Below are 19,830 nucleotides of genomic sequence, written 5' to 3'. Positions count from 1 at the left end.
CAGAGGACTTTTTTAAAAAAAAACAAAAACTGCAAATAAGCATTTTTTAGGACAATTTGTTCATTTTATCCTTTAAACAGAATTATTAACAATGCAAGAACAGGAATAACCAAGTAGAATAAGCACTATAATCTAATGAATTAAGTATTTGCATAATACAGAGGTTAGTTACTAAAATAAGTCCTAACAATTAAAAAAAGCACAAAGAAGTTGAAAGGTTATGCTATGCAACACTTTTTATTTTATTTTTCCTTTTCAGAATTTGTTGTGTTATAGATGAACCCATAGCCCAACCCTAAGATTTACTGCCACAGAAATAAAGTATTGGTATGGACTGTAAAATGCATTGAGTGGTACTCAACTTACTTTTACTCAGTGTAGACCTATTTGAATTAATGAGCCAGCAGACAGAGGACAAGGGGAAAGGTGATGGTGAGGTTGGTATGGTGCATTTGCACTGCACAGCCCTGCCTCACCCCTTACCAATGCAACCAATTGGAGGTCAAGTGACCAGCAGTGCTATAATATTTTTAAATGGATGATCAAATCTTCTTACATGTTTCTTCCAAGCAGAAGTTTGGAAATATCCAATTTCACTGTAGACAGAACTTTGTAGCAAATGTTGGAAGCTTAGGGACATACATCTTCTAACAAATTCCACTAGTGGTTTTTTTTTGGGGGGGTAGAGGTAATTCTTTGTTTCCCTTGAGATTTCTTCAGTATTTTGACCAAGCAAAACTTCTATTTCAGAGAAATTCAACGGCAGTTCCTGTCTTATTTTTCCTGCTTCCTACCCTGGAAAGAAAAAAATAAATAAATCCAAGGAACTGAACATCAAATGGTGGGGAAAGCTGAAGTAAAAGATTGGATAGATGATAGATAGATAGATGATAGATTAGATAGATAGATAGATAGATGATAGATAGATACGTAGATACATAGATAGATAGATAGATAGATAGATAGATAGATAGAGATAGATGATAGATAGATAGATGATAGATGATAGATAGATGATTGATACGTAATAGATAGACTGACGGAAAGACGTCCCTGCATACCAGTGCCCTGTGTGCTTTTAACAGAGAAGACTTTTTAAAGCAAATGCAAGATGCACCACCTTAGTGGGAGTGCTACTTCATCCTTGCATCTCTGGAGAACTTCATTATGCGCGCACCATGGGAAGACTAGCTTTTGCTTCCAATTTATTCTAGGAAGTAGAAACATCCGGCATGAAAGAGTAAAGAGCAGATTACCCTGTAGTTCATCTATATTTGTTTCCTATATCCTATTGTTTTCCATCTGTTAAAAACTCAATAGACATCAGCCCTCTGGAATTAGATAATAACCTCGCTAAGCGGCAGCATAATGGGTTAATCAGTCAAGCAACGAGAAGTTTGTACTTTGAAAAGTCATAAAGAAATACTCCAAAGAGAAGCACAGCTGAGCGAGTCATTAAACTTAATGCAGATGTGTCGATGAAAAGTACAAGACAAAGGTACAACAGTTCATTAAGTTCTCTGCAAAACAAAAGTTGTTGTACTTAAAAAAAATCTACAGGCTATGAAGGCATATATTTGCAAACGTTTGACTAAGGTCATAGGCACGAACTGATTCAAGCTATTGGCAGCATCAGATTTCAAAGCAGGGGCTTGGAATGAGCATGCACATCTTCCACCTTTCCAAGCCTTCAGACTGGAGCCAAACAATCTAAGTGCCATGTTTAGCTGCAATGGGGTCACCTAGCAATGTCCACCCACCCTACTACTGTGCAAACATTTCTAATCCAACCTTACAATGCATTGACTTTATAGAGGGATCATGCAACCCTACAAGGTTGTTTCAGCAGCATCCCATTACCAGAATCCCCAGGGAATAGTCTTACTATACAGACATTAGGATACGTTTCTAAGTTCCTGGGGCACTGTCAAAAGCATGTACATCTACATTTCAAGTGCCATGAGGCAAGGGAAACATAGCTCGCAGGACTCCTGTGATCCCTAATGAGGATATCAGATTCTGTGGAAACCTCAGTGTCCACATTTCTTGGAAAATATCTTGCTATGCCAACACTTCTCAGTAGAAAAGTTACGTTACATAATATACTTGAACATTGAATGTGTAAGCTTATGTCTAAAGTCAATGGATGGAACAAATGTCACTAGATGTATTGCTGGATAAGTGTTTAATGATTCTTGTATTTGTTTAAAAAACAATAAAAATTATTGGGGAGGTGCGTTTAAACTCATTTCCCAGCGATCTTGATGTTCAAGCTGCTTCCAGAGCAGTGATCTAAGGCATAATTGAGGTCCGATTCTAAAGTTTCTCCATTCCAATGGTTTTCAATTGTCATTGTTTCAAAGAAAGTTAGGAATTAATATACTCATTTATTTCAGTGTGTGTGTGTGTGTAAGCTAATAGATGCAAACTATCATATATAACAAGAAGGTTTTGACTCCCAAGTGTAGAGATGGGGCTTATAGCTTGAGTTTGAATGAACAAGAACTTTATTGAAATTGAACATAGATGAAAGTGTTTTCCTTCTTTTGCAGCATTTTTGGGGAGGATAGAGCCCCCTGGCTTAGGGTTAGTAGTTCACCTTTGTCCTATATATGCCCCTTCAAAGCCCTCACCAGCACCACATGAGTCTCACAGCTTTGCATGAATGAGCCAGGAAGGCCCTTCTAATCTCATAACTTTGATGGGGCAGATATGAAGAAGTTTTCCTTCACCTTAATACTTGCTTAAGGGTGCTTACCTGAGGATTCTCTTCATTTCTGTTGGACATATACTGCATCAGCCAGCCTATACAGCTGTGACAACCAATCTTTAACCACGAGGACCAGCAGGTCATTGTAGCATAAATAAAACTTCCTTCACCAGCAGCCATAAAACCGTACTTGGTCTGTCAGTAAAAACAATAACAGCTATGTGGCAGAAACCAGTTTAACTCACATTGTATTCTGGGTGGGGAAGTGGCTGCCAAGCTGAATGAAGAAGAAAAAGTCTTGGAATATAATTGTATATCGTCTTACTCTGATTTTTCTTTAACTGGCTCACCAATTTACTCAGCTAGCCATTCTTTTTCCTCACCAGGGGACTAAGTGCAAAGATGCCTTTGTTTTGTTTTGTGGATTGGTTTTTACAAATGATACTTCACATTTCTGCCTAATGTCTCCTAACTTGTGAAGACTTGGGTTAGTTAAATCTTAATTGAAAGATGCACAGTTGCTGCATACATTTTTAATAACACTCTTTTCATAAGTCCGGAATTGTGATACATCATACAAAATAATACATTCTGATTGCTATTTGTTGTTGAGCGGAGTTATTTGGCCTTCAAAATAGCAAGAACAGCCTGCCCTTCTTCAAGTTGACACACACACAAAGCTAGAGCTGCAGTTCCCCTTTTCTTCCTCTTTTACCTTTCCCATATCTTCTAATTTGTTGAGGGAAATGGTCTGACACACCAAGTTCTTATGAATGCTTTTACATAGTCACTCTCTGTTATAAAATTATTGACTAAAACATATCCACTCCAGTTCTTCTCTAACGTTTTAGTAAGTAGTCCCAGATTTCTTTTGTCTGTTCCCTTAATAATGTATTCTGAAAGGAATGGAAAGAACATGAAGGAAGTGACTTGATCAACAAAAAGAAAGACAAACTGTTCTAGGTGCAGGAAACCACACAACGCATGAACACTCAAGGATGTAAGTGGGAGAGGGTAGCAGCACTGAATTATAGTAAATTGACTTGTTTAGAGCAATAGAATAAAGGAATGATGGGGCTCACAAACCAGAGTGTTCCTCTAGGCTGGCTCACATCCAACATAATTTTATTTTTCTGAATAGCAGCTGTCTTTCCTGTGAGTCACACACTGGGTTAAAAACTTAATGGTGTGGCAAATGAGGCTCCCTATGTTAGGGATATTATTTGTGGTGGAACCTTCTAACTTCAAAGCTCTAAGAATCATGGATGGCCCTACTGTAAGGCAGAGGAGTCAGGCACCTCAGGCAGCAAATGCTGAGGGGTGAGGAATAGAGCTGTGTGTGCCACATGGCCTGGCCTGTACCCTTTGTGCTAGATTGCTGCTCTTAGGTGGATTTGAGGATACTGTTCCCTTTAGCCAGTGTAAAAAAAGGATTCAATTGCCAGATTGGTTAGTTTCTTAACATTAGGGTTGCCATATTTTGCAGAGCAAAAAAGAGGACGCTATGACGGCCATTCAAAGCAAATAAATGCAATTTGACTCAAATTTTACCCTTGAAAAAGAGGATATGTCATGAAAAAAGAGGGCACATTGACTCAATATCTTGTTCTTTGTCTCAGGCAGCAAAATGTCTTGGGCTGGTCCTGCTTAGAATCATAGAGACTGAATAAGAGACTGATGGGCTTACCCAATGGAAGAGAAAGTTGAGTCTAGTCAATGAATCCTGAGTTAACTAAGAAGACCATTGGGAGAGAAAACGGCACATAGAAGAGTCTGAGTGTTGACCAGAGCATGGATAAGGACTTGAGAGATAAATGGGATCCTTCTTATGGAAGGTCCTGGTTGCATGGGGGCCCCTAGGACACCCCTGCAGGGTTAATTATTTAGGGGTGTAGCAAGCATTTTGGCCCCGGGATCACGCCAGGCGGTTTGGAACAATTACGTGAGGGTCTCGGGGTCTATAAAAGCAACAGTGTGACATAATTTGGGGCACTTGCTTCGCACTGCTGGGCACTCGCCCTCCCTCCTTAATGTTAGGTGTTGCTGCTTTGGCCTTGCTTTGCATTGGGTCGCCTGTTTTGGAACATGGGCTGGATAGGAATTTTTCCATTTGGCAGATTGGCTATAGCCACTTGGTTTTCGCCTACCCCCTCAGCAATTGTCACAACTTTGTAAGGTATGGCTGTTAGGCATTGGCTTATTGAAATGTGGGGGAGAGGAGGTGCAGTCATCACCTGCCCCTCCAGAAATAGGGTATTCCGGTAAAGGAATCTGGGAGTCCTGGATCTCGTCCGAAGTCCGCTTGAGGGGCTAGGACCATGCCAGGACCACAGGAACCCCAGGGTGAGCTTCGGTTGGTCTTCCTCGATGTCCCTCGTCTGGTATTTACCCTTTCAGACTACCAGTCAGAGAGTTATAGTCTGTTGCCAGTGCCTAAGCCAATACCGTTCACTTTGCTGTAATCAATAAAATAGTGGCCTAAAATTTTGCCCAATAACTTAAACTAAAATATGTAAAGTTATTTACAGGGGAGGGTCTTGGAGGCCTCGAAGTGCAAAAAGCCACAAACAAAAGAATGGAAGAAGAAAGCAACCCTTCTAGTGGTAACACCACGATGGAGCAGAACTGGAAGATATTCTGAGACACTGAGGTTGATTAGCCTGTACGCACATTCCTTTCTATCACTATTGAAAGAGAGTGGATGCTTTTTTCTGTTTATTATGCAGTGATTTATTCTGGGTCTTTGAATCAGTCCTAGGAAAAATATGGTACAGAAGGTTAAGGTTTCTGCCAGTGCTGTGTCTTTGAACATAGGTTGATGAAGGTTGCAGTCCTAAGCCTCAGTGAATCCCATAGTCATTAAAAATGAGTAGATATGGTAAGAATTGTGCTGATTACTTAGAGTAAGAATGTTTAGACTTGCATTGCAATTCTTGTTAGTGTTGGTGTTGTTTGTTTTGGCTTGAGGCTATAAGACGTCAGTGTACCAGGATTAAAACACCCACACCCACACACCCACACACCCACACACCCACAACCACACCCACCCATGTGCATCTTTATAGAAACATGCTTCAAAAAATAAACAGTTCTGTTTCCTCCATGTTCGATTTCAAGTGATGTGTTATTAAATGGACTAAAATCATGCAAATGTAGTGGTAGAAATTTGTACATATATGCTTACAATGACTTTTTAAAAATCCAAGTTTTCACATGTCACCTTGCTTCTGATATTCTGCAAGTATGGCATATCCTGGAATGCCTTCTCCTTAAAGGGCACATGTAGGATTCATTTTCCCATGTAATCTGAGCTAATACATTCTCCAACATATTTACACCATTTTTGTCAATATGTGAATAATATTTCTGTGTTTATTTAGTTATAATGCAATTAGCTGATAAAGGCTTATTACCACTAAGACCATGTTTATCGCACTAGTCCTGAAAGTCATTCAGCTCAGCTTTCTGTTTATAGTAAATAAAACTAGCTTTAGCCACACAGGAAATCACTGCCATCTTCTCTAAATGACATTTGAATGCTAACTGTGATCCTCATTGGCAAACTTTCCCCTTCCCTACTGCTGAGAATACAAACCAGATAGAGTTAGAAATTATGCATGTGGACTTTGAAGAAATTCAATGAGCCTGTCTCCCTTGAAAGACTTATAGATTGATAGCAGATGGCACTTTACTGTCCTGCAGCAGGCAAGTAATATGCAACAATACAGAAAATAATCATATATGATAAACAATCTTCCCATGGAGGCAGACTCTCATTTCTCCCCCAAGTGATGATTTTGGAGTATCAAAATGGTGCATTTAGGGGAGTATGACTGGTTTGGTTGCCCTGGGCACAGAACCTAGGGGGAATCACAACTATGATCCATAATAGAAGGTGAGAGGCAGGTGCCGAATTTTGGTATGACACGGGGCATCAACGGCATTTGAGACCCTGAGATTCTTGTTTCTGGAAAGCAAGCCTTATGAGGAAGAGTTCAGGGAGTTGGTATGTTTAGTCTGGGAAAGAGGAGACTGATAGGAGATATGATAGCCATCTTCAAATATCTAAAGGGCTGTCACATGGAAGAGGGAACAAGCTTGTTTTCTCCTGCCCCAGAGCCTAGGATCTGGACCAATGGTTTCAAGTTACAAGAAAGGAGATTCTGACTGAACACCAGGAAGAACTTTCTGACAGTAAGAGCTGTTAGACAGTGGAACGGTCTCTCTCGGGTGGTGGTGTGCTCTCCCTCGCTGGAGATTTTAAAGCAGAGGTTGTATGGCCATATATCGTGAATGCTTTAGTTGAGATTCCTGCATTGCAGGGAGTTGGACTAGATGACCCTTGAGATCCCTTCCAACTCTACAAATCTATGATTCTATGAGCTATACTTCAGTTTGTTTATCTGTGTTTAGTGTTTGGTCAGGGATCACATTCTTCAGATTTGGTTTTCTGCCTTTTCTAGTAAGGCAAGTATGTGGTTTTACCTTTCATGCTTTTGGGCACTGTGGATCAAATGTTGATTTGTGGGATCTGGAGCTATGTAAGTAATTTTCAGGTTCATCTGCATTGTAACATTAGCATTATCAAATTGAAAATCAGAATATGTCCAGGGTAGTGATGATTTTGATCCATCCAGAATCTATATAGGGTCTCAAAGGGCCCTGTTTTGGAAGCGATGCAAACCAAACAAAGGAATAAAATAACTGCCTCTCCCTAGTTCTTGGTCAAGTATGTGAAACTGCAGCAAATTCATCTGGACTGCAAAGAACCTTTACAATCTAATTTTAGTCTTGTAATTTGCCACCTAGGTTAAAATCTGGACCTAGCAGCGAAGGCAGCTGTCAGGTAGATAATGAGAGGGAAATATCGGTACAACTGGGCTAAGGTCATCAAACCATGACATAAACTGGGTTTGAAAGAAAGAAATGCCACTTAGTCTGCAGGAGCTTAAGACCTCAGTTGAAAGAGGCTTGATAGGGAAAGGGCATGAATTGGGTAGGAAGAAAAAGAAATGGAAGCAAATATATAACCTCTGCTCTCACTTTGGGGATAATTATAGATCCCATCACCCAGAAAGAAGGGTGTGCTTTGTCGTAAATGTGACTCTGTAGGAAAACATATAGATATGTTCTGAGGCTTCAGTAGAAAAGGGGAAATTTATTATCCCTTGCTGTACAAATGTAGGGACTATTTGTCAGAAATCATTACAAAACTTATTTCTGTTTTGCACATTAGGAGCCAAAGCTTCTTAGAATACAGATGCTGGAAGTAAGATTCTTCCAACCCCTATTGACAATGGTCTAAGTATATAAAAGGCACACAGAAGGAAATGGTTGCACTCAATCATAGATCAGTAGCAATAGGTGCTATTAAAACTTAAAATCCAAAAATGCATAGTGGAAAAATGAAGATGAGAAGATACCTGGAAACAGAAAAGAAACCCAATTGTAAGACCAAGTAGCACCACAAATATTGAGGTTTCTTTCTTCTGGAATGTTGGGATGCAGCGCAACTTGCACTGGAGGCGAATGTGTCTGCATTAGAAAAGGTAGATAGAGGAACCTCCAAGTTTCCTGGCCTGCCCTTTCTGACCTAACCTATGCCAACATTCCTTTGGGTAATCTCTTAGGGTTGCTGACCTCTTTTCTTATTCTTTTCATCTTCATCCTCATCTTGGAAGAGGAGACTTTTTTTTTGTATCTCCCACTGAGATGCAGAAACAAGCAAAGTTCAAGGCATCTCCAACTGAGTTAGACAGAACTAGGATCTTTCCTATAAAGCATGTGTTCCTTGTAATAAATATTTTCTTATTTTACAGAGTCTCTCTGTGAATATATCCAGGTTAAAGTGATACAGGGATTCAGTATTCATTTCAGTTTCTGCTGAAAGTTTTAAATCTAAACACCAAAAGTTCCCTACGGGTCTGCCATCTCATCCTGAAAATCTTGTTCTATAATTAGTTTTCTCTTCTTCCATTTGCATCAAGCAGCCTAGCCTCCTTTCCATTACCAGAATTGTCCTCTCACTGTTACCTTTGACTTGAAATTTGCACTAGCAAGTGCTAACCTATTAGGACAGCATATCCTTTGCAGATCTAGTCAACACTTCCACTGAAATGGCCAGCCAATAACGCCAGCCAAGGACCTCCTGAAGGCATAAAAGCAATATTTCTTCTTCATAATTCAGTCCAGACAACATTGTACCACTTTACATTGAGTTGATGAGAGTCTTATGTAGCTCTCATGTGACCTTTCAGGTAGTAACTAAACACACCCATCTAGAATCAAGTATCTGCTTTCAACAGGAAGTGATTATAAATTTATGTATGGAATTGAAAAAGTGGATAGAGAAAAGGTTTTTTTTTAACCCCACATCTCTCTTGTAACACTAGAACTGATGGATACCCAATGCAATTGAATGTTGCAAGATTCAGGAAACAAAAGTTGAAGTAGTTTTCACAGAGTGCACATTAAATGATTGAACTCTCTCCCACAGGAGGCCGTGATGGCCATCAGTCTGGGTGGCATTAAAAGTGGATTGGGCAAATTCACGGAGGATAAGGCTACCAGTGGCAGTAGCCATGATGGCTACGCTCTGTCACCACAGCTGTACATAGCAATGCTTCTGAATACTAGTTGCTGGAGGCTACAGTAGTGTGGACTGCTCTTATGCTCAGATTCTGTGTGAGGGTTTCCGACAGCCATCTGGCTAGCCACAGGATTCTGGACTAGATAGGCCATTGGCCTGATTCAGCAGGCTCTTCTTATGTTGGGATTGTTTTTAAGTGCAGAATATATTCATACAAGCATATGGTCACCCAACAGTATTGCATCAAACCCTCAAACCAGACACGAAGGGCTGCAAGTTCCAAGAACCCTGTTCAAATGGCCTACCAATTTACTCCCATCTTCTTAACCCCTGCATTCCTAATTTCTCTCCACATAACCTACAGGCATTTCCTGCCATATCATTTTTTATTCCAAGATGTGTAATGGCAGGCTCCTACTGTCTCTCTTTCACAAGAGGAAAAAACTACTCTCTAACAAGCTCCTGCAATGGACCCCTTAGGGTCTCATTCTCCCCTGAATCAATTTCCATGGCAAGCAAAATACTATTCAGCATGCAGTCTCTTATAATTATTTGGTTTCTCTTTAGGGCTTACTCTAGCCCAACACCTAAACTTCTCCAAGACAAAGCAAGGGGGAAAGTGGTCCATAGGCAATATTTCACCCACCCATGTAAGACTTCCCATCGGAAATCAATTTTGTCAGTAGAAACTGGAAGCAGGGAGTTTGTCTTAACAGTGCATTTCCCCAAGAGAACTTGCCTTCCACTAAGCCAAATCATAGATATAGCATATCAGAATAAGTATGTGTCAGAGAAGACTATGTGGGGAGAATTGAAAGATTCCTTTGCCTCCTGACAGGAGTCAGAAACATAGCCAAAGAATCAAATGTGCTCTCGTGTCATTTCTGCAGCAATTTCAAATCAAGACTTCCTCGAGTTAACCATGTAGAAAAGTCCTAAATGAGATATACTCAACTCTTCCTGAATCTTTGCCCTTGTTCCAATACTTGACTACTCATGGCCAGTTCTGCAACACTTGAGCACAGATAGTACTGTGTTTAATTAGGGCCAATGGTGGACTTTAGGCTCTCAAATTTCAGCGGCACCCAGGCATCTGATGCCTGATACTGGTCATAGGAACCTTAAAATTATCAACTGTGAGGGCATGTTTCTGCTTTTAAATGTTTTTAGGTTTTCTAAATATTTTTTTGATGGATTTAAATTTTCTTCTGTTTTGTAAGTATGTTTGTTGCCCTAGGTTCCTTTGGGAAGAAGGGATGATGATGATGATGATGATGATGATGATGATGATGATGATGGCTGACCCTGTCCTCTCCCAATTCCAGATCACTGTTAAGTATTATGTCAACCAATATCCCAAGACACAAAACATTTAATAAGGAATTGAATCTAATTCCAAATGCATTGTAGATCAACAAAGGTATGACACAACACCATATTTGTAGGCTTCTGATTCTGTTACCACCTTAATTGGAATTTAGGCTGGAAAACCTAACCTTGAAGATCTGTACTCTAATATTCAACTAGGAAAGTCCATCTCATAATACTTCAATGTTAATTGTTTTCAGGTCTATTTTACAAAAGTTAAGAATGCTCGCTGAGTTCTAATTAAGTATCTGCACAAGTCTTCTCTGAATCAAAGTCATGAATATCTACATTTCATTTTACTTTTAATTAAAGCATAACTCCTATTTCAATAAGTTGGCTCACTTTAAAAGGTAATAGAAGATGGCGACTTTGCGATTTGTAATCCAATTTATTTGTGTTGAAAATGATCTCCTAATGTCATAATACTCATTATTAAATATTCTTTGATATTGATGGAATATTGTTTAAAATGTATTTTTAATATTTTACATTAGACATTACCAGTGCTATTTTCTGGGGGTACGCAAGGGTACGCATACCCCTAAATATTTTTGAATCTAAGTTTGGCTTCATTGAGGGGCAGTATTTCAATATGAGTAGGAAAATGATAGTACCTCTAAACATTTTTTTTTAAAGAAAAAAAAGCACTGGGCATTACACATCAGTGGTGACAATAATGATGATGTTGTAGTCAACTGACTTTTACTCAGTGTAAATCCATTTAAATTAATGGTGATGACTTAGGGCTAGTGATTTTAGTGGGTCTACAGAGGTTTCCCAGTGGGGAGGGCAGTAGCAGACTGATGGCACTTTCCTGTATCACCCCGGGCAGTGAAGTGGGATGGGCCACCCCTGGTCACTGGATGCAACCAATGGCTTTTGCATGTGCTGATAGCTCTTTCCACTACATATTTCTACAAAAGATAGGGTCTAGTGAATCATGAAGCTGGACTTGATTCAGAACAAGGGAGGTGCCATCAGTCTTTAATCACAGGAAGTGTGCTTTATACAATTTTGAGGGAATGGGAATATGTGGCTGACCCCCTCTATAGATAGCCATACATTGGCATATACATCTACATTGGCAAAGTCTACAAGTGAGCAGCTGTTCACATGTCAGTTTCCATGCTATCAGGAGCCAGGCATGATGAACAGGGTTTCTGCAGTACAAAGAACCATGCTGGCAAACGGATTATCCCTGATAAAGCACTCTTCACGTACATTTCCAGTGAATAGGGGCAACTGATTAAGGGCAATCCAATTGTGTTTTGTCAGTGGGTTAGGTCGAGACCCTGTTGTTTCCAAATATTCACCAAATGCACTGTTTTTACACATAAGGTGACAAACCTTGCCCAAATAGTCTTATAACAGAATAAAAACAAAACAAATTTCAAAATACTTATAATCTGAAGCAAGAAAAGGAGAAAATTAAAACCATAACAATGAAATCATAAAAAGATGACAAAGTGAGACATACACATACAGCATATAGATAAATTATCATTTTTATTCTGAAAGTTTTGATTATGAGTTCTACCCCACCCACCCCCCGCTAAAAATATTGGGAGAGGCAGATTTGATTTGGGTAATATTTTCAAAGTTTAGAATAGTCAAAGAGTAAAAATCTTAAAAGATCAAGAGTTCCTCCCACTACTTTTCCTTGTTTTCAGCAGAAACAAATGGGATTTTTTTCTTTTTCTTTAAGAAGCGAAAAACAGCAACTTGTTTGTTTTATAAGGTCATGGAGACAAATTGCCCTTTCTGCTGTTAAAGAAACCAGCTTGAATCTTCCCCTTGCAATTTGTCCTGGGTACTGAATACATTGTGTTTCCATATAAATGCAGTTAATGGACTTTAATAACACAAGATAAATGGCAAGCTTCTGAAATAAAGTCATGGTGCTATCAGGGGTCCTATAGTGCCATCACACTGATTACAGGTGAGTTACAGGTAGGTGAGAAGTGAGTAAAATGTTCACTGGTGCCAATCACAAATAATAATGTGTCCTCAAATGAAGAAGTGCTCTGTCACTAATAATACCTTGCAATTTGCATATGTTCTACTCAACTATTTAGGGTGCTGGTAGGTTTTATTTATGGCTCTTTTTAATGCTTTGATGCAATTGCTTTATTGTGTATTTCAATTATGTATGTTGTTACAATTGACTTTATATGTGTAAACCGCCCGGAAGCCATTTTGGCATGCACGTAATTAATATAATAAAATACAATTAGTACTGATGATAATGATGGTGGTGAACACTATGGGGGCAGGTCTAGCCCAAGCTCAGCATGCTCATTATAATGTACATGGAAAGCTCTCCACATAGATGGTACTTACATGCACTAGTGACTGGATTCTATGTTCCCCAGTTCACACAACTCTCAATTTCTGGCACAGTGCTCTGCTTTCCTATTTATTTCATAAAATTTACATACAGCTTGACTGTAGAAAAAACCTCAAAGAGGTTTCCTGTCACAAGATGTAGCTCAATCTCCCAGAATCCCTAACATACAACATTATAGAATTTCAAGCTTACGTCTCAAATGAGAAACTTGGAATAAAAAGTATTTCACATCTTCAGCATTGTCTTACTGCACCTATCTACTTGTTTCAAATTTTAGCTTAATATCTATGCAAAGGCAACCTTTTTTTCTAATACGTGGCATGAATAGATAAATCTTTCCCGAGACTTGTATTTTCTTGACTAGAATACAACTAACAGATTTATACTAGAAATATATAGCATCATAAATTCCTACCTTAAAACATCCTGCTTCTGACTCCTCTTATCAACTTTGATATAACATGAATCAGCACACACAATAATCTTACATTCCCACCCCCCAATAAATTTTTTCCTGCATCTGTGCACTTGCTGATGCTTAGTTTAAAAATGGTATTTCTTGGAAGAAAACTTCATACTTGCTTTCTAGAACTAGTCTGTCAGGTGAGGTCAATGGAAAATAACTAGAATCTTTTTCCAAATGGTATTGTTAATCAAAGTAGGATACAGCTTTATCACTAAATAAAAAGGGGGGGGTGCCAAAATAAAAATCTGGGTGACTGCCATCAATGTATCAATGACGATAAATTTTAAGCCTCCAAATGACCAGTGTTTTTGGTTGCTGACAGGAACAACGTCAGTTGCCCCAGGGACACAGAACACAATATAAAAAGCTGGCTGCTGAGTAACGCTTCAGGAAGTAAATGTGAATTCAGAGAATGTAGGCTAGAAACAGCTCCGCATTTTTGCAATACTATGATATAACCTAACTGTGGAAGGGCAAGAAGGCAGAAGTAGAAAATCCATACTGGGAATGTGCTGCACATGTGAAAAACGGCTGTGAAGAAATACCATATATTCTGATATGGAAGCAGGTAGGACCGGGCTGGCAGGTGAATTTGTTATTGCTTTCCAGGAGGGAAAGAAAGAGGGGACAAGTTGTGGGGAGCTTGGCATGGTGCAAATGTACCAGCTGAATCAATCCAGAGTTCTTGTCAGTGTGTTTGCACCCTGCTGACCTCTCCACTGTCTCACTCCTGTCCCTCATGGTAAGCAGCAGCAACCCACCTACAGGAACAGGAATGTAGCAACTCTACCCTGCCAGGTGAGCCTCTTCTGCTCTGATGTCTGGACAAAATCAAAAATTCGCAAAGAAACCTAGAACAGGAATTTGGACTATAATCCATATTCTGATCCAATCTACAAGGCTTCCCTAACCTCGAACCTGCCAGGTCCCACCTGCTTGATTAACTGAATAAAAGAACACGGATGTCAAAGCAGCTGTGAGGAGTATTCATGACACTGAAAGTTAGTATTCACAATTTTATTAGAATGGTTTGGGTTTGTTTGTTTTTTTCATTTCCTTGCACACCCAATGGATCTCCACAGGGATTGCACTCTGTTAGAAGCCTTGCCTAAACAGTGCTTAGACTCTATCTGCCTGCCTTATTTTAAATGCCTACATGGAGAATGCATGAGTCATCTTACTGGGAAAGTGGCAAAACAAATGTCTGCAAGCCAGGTATCATACATCTTTCAGACAGCTATGAGTAGACAGCTAAAAAATTCTACTCTTGGCATTTATCCTCTTTCAATACGAGAAGCTGGAAGATGAGGTACAGACCACTTCATAAACCTGGGAGGCATGGTCCAGTTACTCCAAATAGTTGGCTAACATCAAGGAGGCAGGTGCAACTAATTGGAATGTCTTGTGGGTCATTCTCAGGTGAGATAGTTCAAAATCCAGACCCCCACCTGACCCCAGAACTCTCTTGTGGGAAATCAATCAATCATTATCACGGTCAAAGACCAGACAGCTCTTTTGTGGGAGTAGAAGGGACATATGAAGTTACTTTCATTCTAGAGCAAATCAGCTAAATTCAGTGTGTCTCAGCAAATATGACCCAGTGCTAAACTAACATATGGTTAAATCCACTAGCAATTCATTGGTTGTGCTGGGAAGAAATTCAAGGTCCCTTCACATCTGCCAGTAACATGTCTCAGTTTCCCCAAGTTGTTATTCTCAATTATTTTCATCACCTCCCCAGCATACACAGATTGTAAGACTGATTCCTGGTGCCTTTGTTGCACAGATGGCTTCTATGCCTTCCCAACATGAGCTATTCAAGTTGCTCTTGTTGTTATGCTATCAGTATACAGAGTGCTTTACAGAGTGAAATCAGGTAAACTCCAAGGAGCTTGCAACCTATTTGTTGACACTACTGGTGACATACGGGGGAGGAGGAAGGAAGACTTAGGAAAATGTGACAAGCAAATGGAGAAAGAGAACAAATGGGAAGGGTAACAAAGAACAAATTGTTCCTTGTTGAGTCATAAAGCCAATATTTCTGTTGAGGATGAGTATTCGTTTTGGACTACAACTCCCACCAGCCCTGGGCAGACCATCTTGGCTATGAGGCTTGAAGGACACACTCCCTGCTTTGCAGGCCTTTTCCCATCTGACCTGGGAGGGCAGGGCCTGACTGATTCTAGCTACAAAAGCTAAGGCTGTTGAACAGACCTTTGTCCTGGGGTATTGCTTAGGGCAGAGCTTTCCAGACTTTTCATGTTGGTGACACATTTTTTAGACATGCATCATTTTGTAACACAGTATTTCAGTTTTACTAGCAAGCCAGATATTAAACTAACCCCTTTCCAGCTCCAGGAGGAGTGCAGGAAGCATTCGCGTGACACACCTACACACGACAGTCAACACACTAACATGCCGCAACACAGTTTGAAAAGCTCTGGCTTAGGGTTTTTTGTGGGAGGTATTGTTGCTGTTATTGGTGTTAATTTTTTGCGTAGGGGATATGTATGCACTGGATATGTGTATATGACTGTGTGTGGGGACCACATTCACTGCCGGGAAGTGGCAAATGTTGAATTTAGCCCTTGGACAAAAAACGGCTACCCCCCCTCCAGTGTACCACACATTAAAAATATTTTTTCACTGCCCATACTGTGTACAAGTAAATGTTTCCTATAACTTCATATGTACATTAAAAGCCTCAACTATTCTTTTTGCTTATAAGACTGGAGAGACAAACCTAAAATAAACGTTTTCAGTTCTAAGCAAATCATTCTTCTTTTCTGACAGTGTAATATTGCTGCAGTAGTATGCCCCTGATGCCTAGGCTACATCTAATTGAAACACCACTTTTTACTGTCAAGCTGAGTGAAGTCAAACGCATATCATTTATTTCAGTTCTGTCATGCCACACAAGTGTTGCATATGAAAGTTAGCTTCTAATGGGTGGAAATGTAAAGCAGATTATAAATAACTTTACAGGACTTGCATTATTAATATTACATTACCAAGCAAACTCAAGGAAAATCACATTTGCATATTGATACTATAAGTAAGTTTGGAATTAACAAGACAGCAATCAGGGAAACACAAATTGTGCAGCGATTGGAACCTTCAATCACAAATCATATGCTTTGCCTTCCCTTTGTATGCCTATGTTGATGTTTCACTCTATACCCCAAAGCATGTCCCCTCTGTGGTTTCATAACCCACTTTTGGAATCACTATCACCACCAAACAACCTCTCCTGGACAATGACAGTTCTCTTTCTCAAACTCTGGGAGGAAGACCTTTCATTGCCTACAGACAGCCACCCAATCTTAAACAACTCCTAACCCACAATAATACTACAACCAGACTTAACACGGACACTGGCACCAGAGCCTGCAATAAACCCAGATGCCAATTTTGCTGCCACATACACCCGGACAACACCATTACTGGCCCCAACAACATCACACATACCATCCCGGGACTATTTAATTGCTCATCGTCTAACATTGTGTATGCCATCAATTGCAACAGTGTCCTTCAGCTCTCTATATTGGACAAACAGGCCAAACCTTACGCCAAAGAAAAAATCAGACATCAAGAATCACAAAACAGAGAAACCAGTAGGAGAACACTTCAATCTCCCAGGACATTCTATACAAGATCTCAAAGTAGCTGTTTTACTACAAAGGAATTTCAGAAATAGACTGGAAAGAGAAGCTGCTGAATTGCAACTCATTACCAAACTTAAAACCATGGAGAGACCTGGTCTGAACAGAGACATTGGATTCTTATCTCATTATACATGACTAAGCCATTTTTCACCTTCTCACCCCTTGCCTTTTCCTGTAAGACCTATTGCAGTCGTTAAGAGTCGTCAACAGGCTCATCTCAGCTATCTGCCAATCACCCATTCCCACCACCCTTCTGAGTAATACCCCTCCCCACCTTCTCACTATATAGAAGGATCAGGCAACTTCTGTTTCAGTGTATCTGAAGAAGTGTGCATGCACACGAAAGCTCATACCAAGAACTAATTTAGTTGGTCTTTAAGGTGCTACTGGAAGGAATTTTTTTATTCTGACTATGGCAGACCAACACGGCTACCTATCTGTAACACCAAACTTAACACATTCATCCATTCATTCATTCGTTACATCAGTAATAGCAGTTAGCAGCCAAAAGGGTTCTTAGATTTGGGTTATATGAAAACCAATAAATTAAAACAAAGCCACCACTCCCCACAAGCTTACAACCCAAAAGGTTCAACATAACAGGAAAAAATGACAGGGAGGGGGAAAAACAAGCTGAGGCTTAAATAGTAGTTCTCGTGTAGAACAGATGCAATGGAAACAATTATGGGACTAATGATGAAACAGGGTTGCTTCCTATCTCTCTTGCTCAACATGAAAACAGGGAAGGTATCAGATTTGTTTCAAAATACAAGTTTAAAGGCTTGGGGTAGGAGACACCATCAACTGGTTCTGAAAAGAATCCACAGAAGGGACAATGCATCTTTCATAATGTAGGTGCCACCATTTGTCTGCAGACAAAGGTTTCACTTGACTTGGTGGTGACGCATGGAGTAGGACATGCCTCTGAAGAGGATTGGTTGGTAGAATCGAATGGTCCCAACCTTGTCTTTACACTTGAGGTGTATAATTTTAGGACCCACTTTCTTATAAGTTGTTTTAAACTGTTTTCACTTTCTAAAGATGCTGTAACAAACCTGGTGACCTTTAGAGTGAAAGGTGGATAATTAATAATAATAATAATTAATAATTATAAATCATTTAGGACTAACATAAGCTGATTAAAATTGGAGCCAGATGGACTAGCCCAGTTTTAAATAATTCAGGCCTGGCACAGTCCCATGGACTAGATCTCCTTTTTGCCCTTGCCAAGGTTGGAACGATAGTGTCAGTTGACCTTTCTATAGCCTCACAAAGGAGGCTTGTTATGTTCGGTTTACCTCTATTAGGGACAACCTCTCTCTGCCCACAGAAAGGGAAAAGCCAAATGATCCTACACCCCCTGAGAAATCTTCCCAGGTACCATAGAACAAATATGTATCCACAAACCAAAACTAACTCCATTTGAGGCAGACTCATTTCCCTCAAATTTTCTGTTCTCAAGATATGCTTATTTGTATCCAGCTGCCCATGACTGTATGGATTGCATGTATGAATAAAATGAACTGACTTTGTGCTTCTTGTTATTAATTCAGGTGCCCTTCTTTTCCCTCTGTTTAAGAAAAACAAAACAAAACGAGGAAAGTTTGTTCTGTGATTTTGTGCAAAGCAACAGGAATAGCTCTTAACACTCCATTGCTGACTGTTTGTTCATTATAGACTGTACATAAAAATGGATAAAGGAAGAAAGGTTTCACTAAATGAGAATGGTTAAGAATACACACAAAGGGTTGTCTTCAATCAGTAATAACCTGATGTCAGGTGACATGTTTATTATAGTACTTAGTGCCCTGGCAGTGAAATGAGAGTGTACCTGTCAGAGATTACATACTTACAATTGTCAAATCAAGTCATTTAGTTACTGACATCATGACAGTAGTCAACGCCAGTTTATTTTTTCATTCCATTGTACCTAACGTCACCAGCAGGAGAAACATTTCAGTTTTTCTTCCACTCTGTTCACATGTTATGAAAAAAATTGTACAGTGACACAAATATGCTTGCACAGTCTGGGCTTTAATTGCTTAATTCTTGAATTTCAAGTACCTCAGAAAAGATGTTGAGGTTTGGTTTCTCTTCCTTGCTTTTCAGAGAAGCTTTGTGAACCTGTACTGTACTTTAAGATAGAACTTTAAGATAGAAGTAAGAAGGCAAAACACACACACACACACAAATGTATCTGTCACTCACCGTACTTTGTTTATCTTTGACTTTTCTTTCAACTAGGATAATGAAAATCAATAAAGTAGTTTCACTTCTATGCATTCACAGTTTGCAAGCTGCTCTATATTATATCTGAGAGCTACGATTCTGCAAACTTGCTTAACCCTAGGCTTTGCTGGTCAATAAGAGACCATTTTCAATTTTAAAGCTGATATGTATGGTTGGCTATATATTTCTGTTTTCAGAGTGAATCTCTTGGCTATGAAGTCACTCTGTATTCCCATTATGTGTCAACCTTTCATATACAGTTTCATTACAAGTTTATTTCCAAGAACTAATATTTATCAAGAAGGGTATTATAGATGGATAGGCAAATGCATCAATTTTGGTTTCTCTAAGGGTAGAATTCTCCCCTCCCCTCTCCTTGCACACTGTTTTGGGGGAATCTCCTGAATCTCCAGATTTGAGGGCAGTGCAGGGGGCACAGAAGGAGGAGTGAGT

At 39.6% G+C, this 19,830-nt stretch overlaps 1 long non-coding RNA gene across 3 annotated transcripts in view; it reads right to left on the bottom strand.

Annotated features, from left to right (window-relative positions):
* Positions 1–450: 450 nt before the first annotated feature.
* The window catches only part of LOC310705643, a 30,490-nt gene continuing 11,110 nt past the window's right edge, over positions 451–19,830 (bottom strand). For 2 of the 3 annotated variants that reach the window (XR_014525418.1, XR_014525419.1), the window contains one exon: positions 451–795. This is a non-coding gene — a long non-coding RNA (uncharacterized lncRNA). Of the gene's footprint in view, positions 796–2,758; positions 2,906–19,830 lie in introns of all 3 variants that reach the window. The other variant, XR_014525417.1, reaches the window with a different exon arrangement.

This window comes from Podarcis liolepis (genome assembly GCF_965112155.1).
Source record: "Podarcis liolepis genome assembly, chromosome: 4".
Lineage (NCBI taxonomy): Eukaryota > Metazoa > Chordata > Lepidosauria > Squamata > Lacertidae > Podarcis > Podarcis liolepis.
The sequence above is the reverse complement of the archived record's forward strand: the minus strand, read 5'-3'. Positions and strand labels throughout refer to the sequence as shown.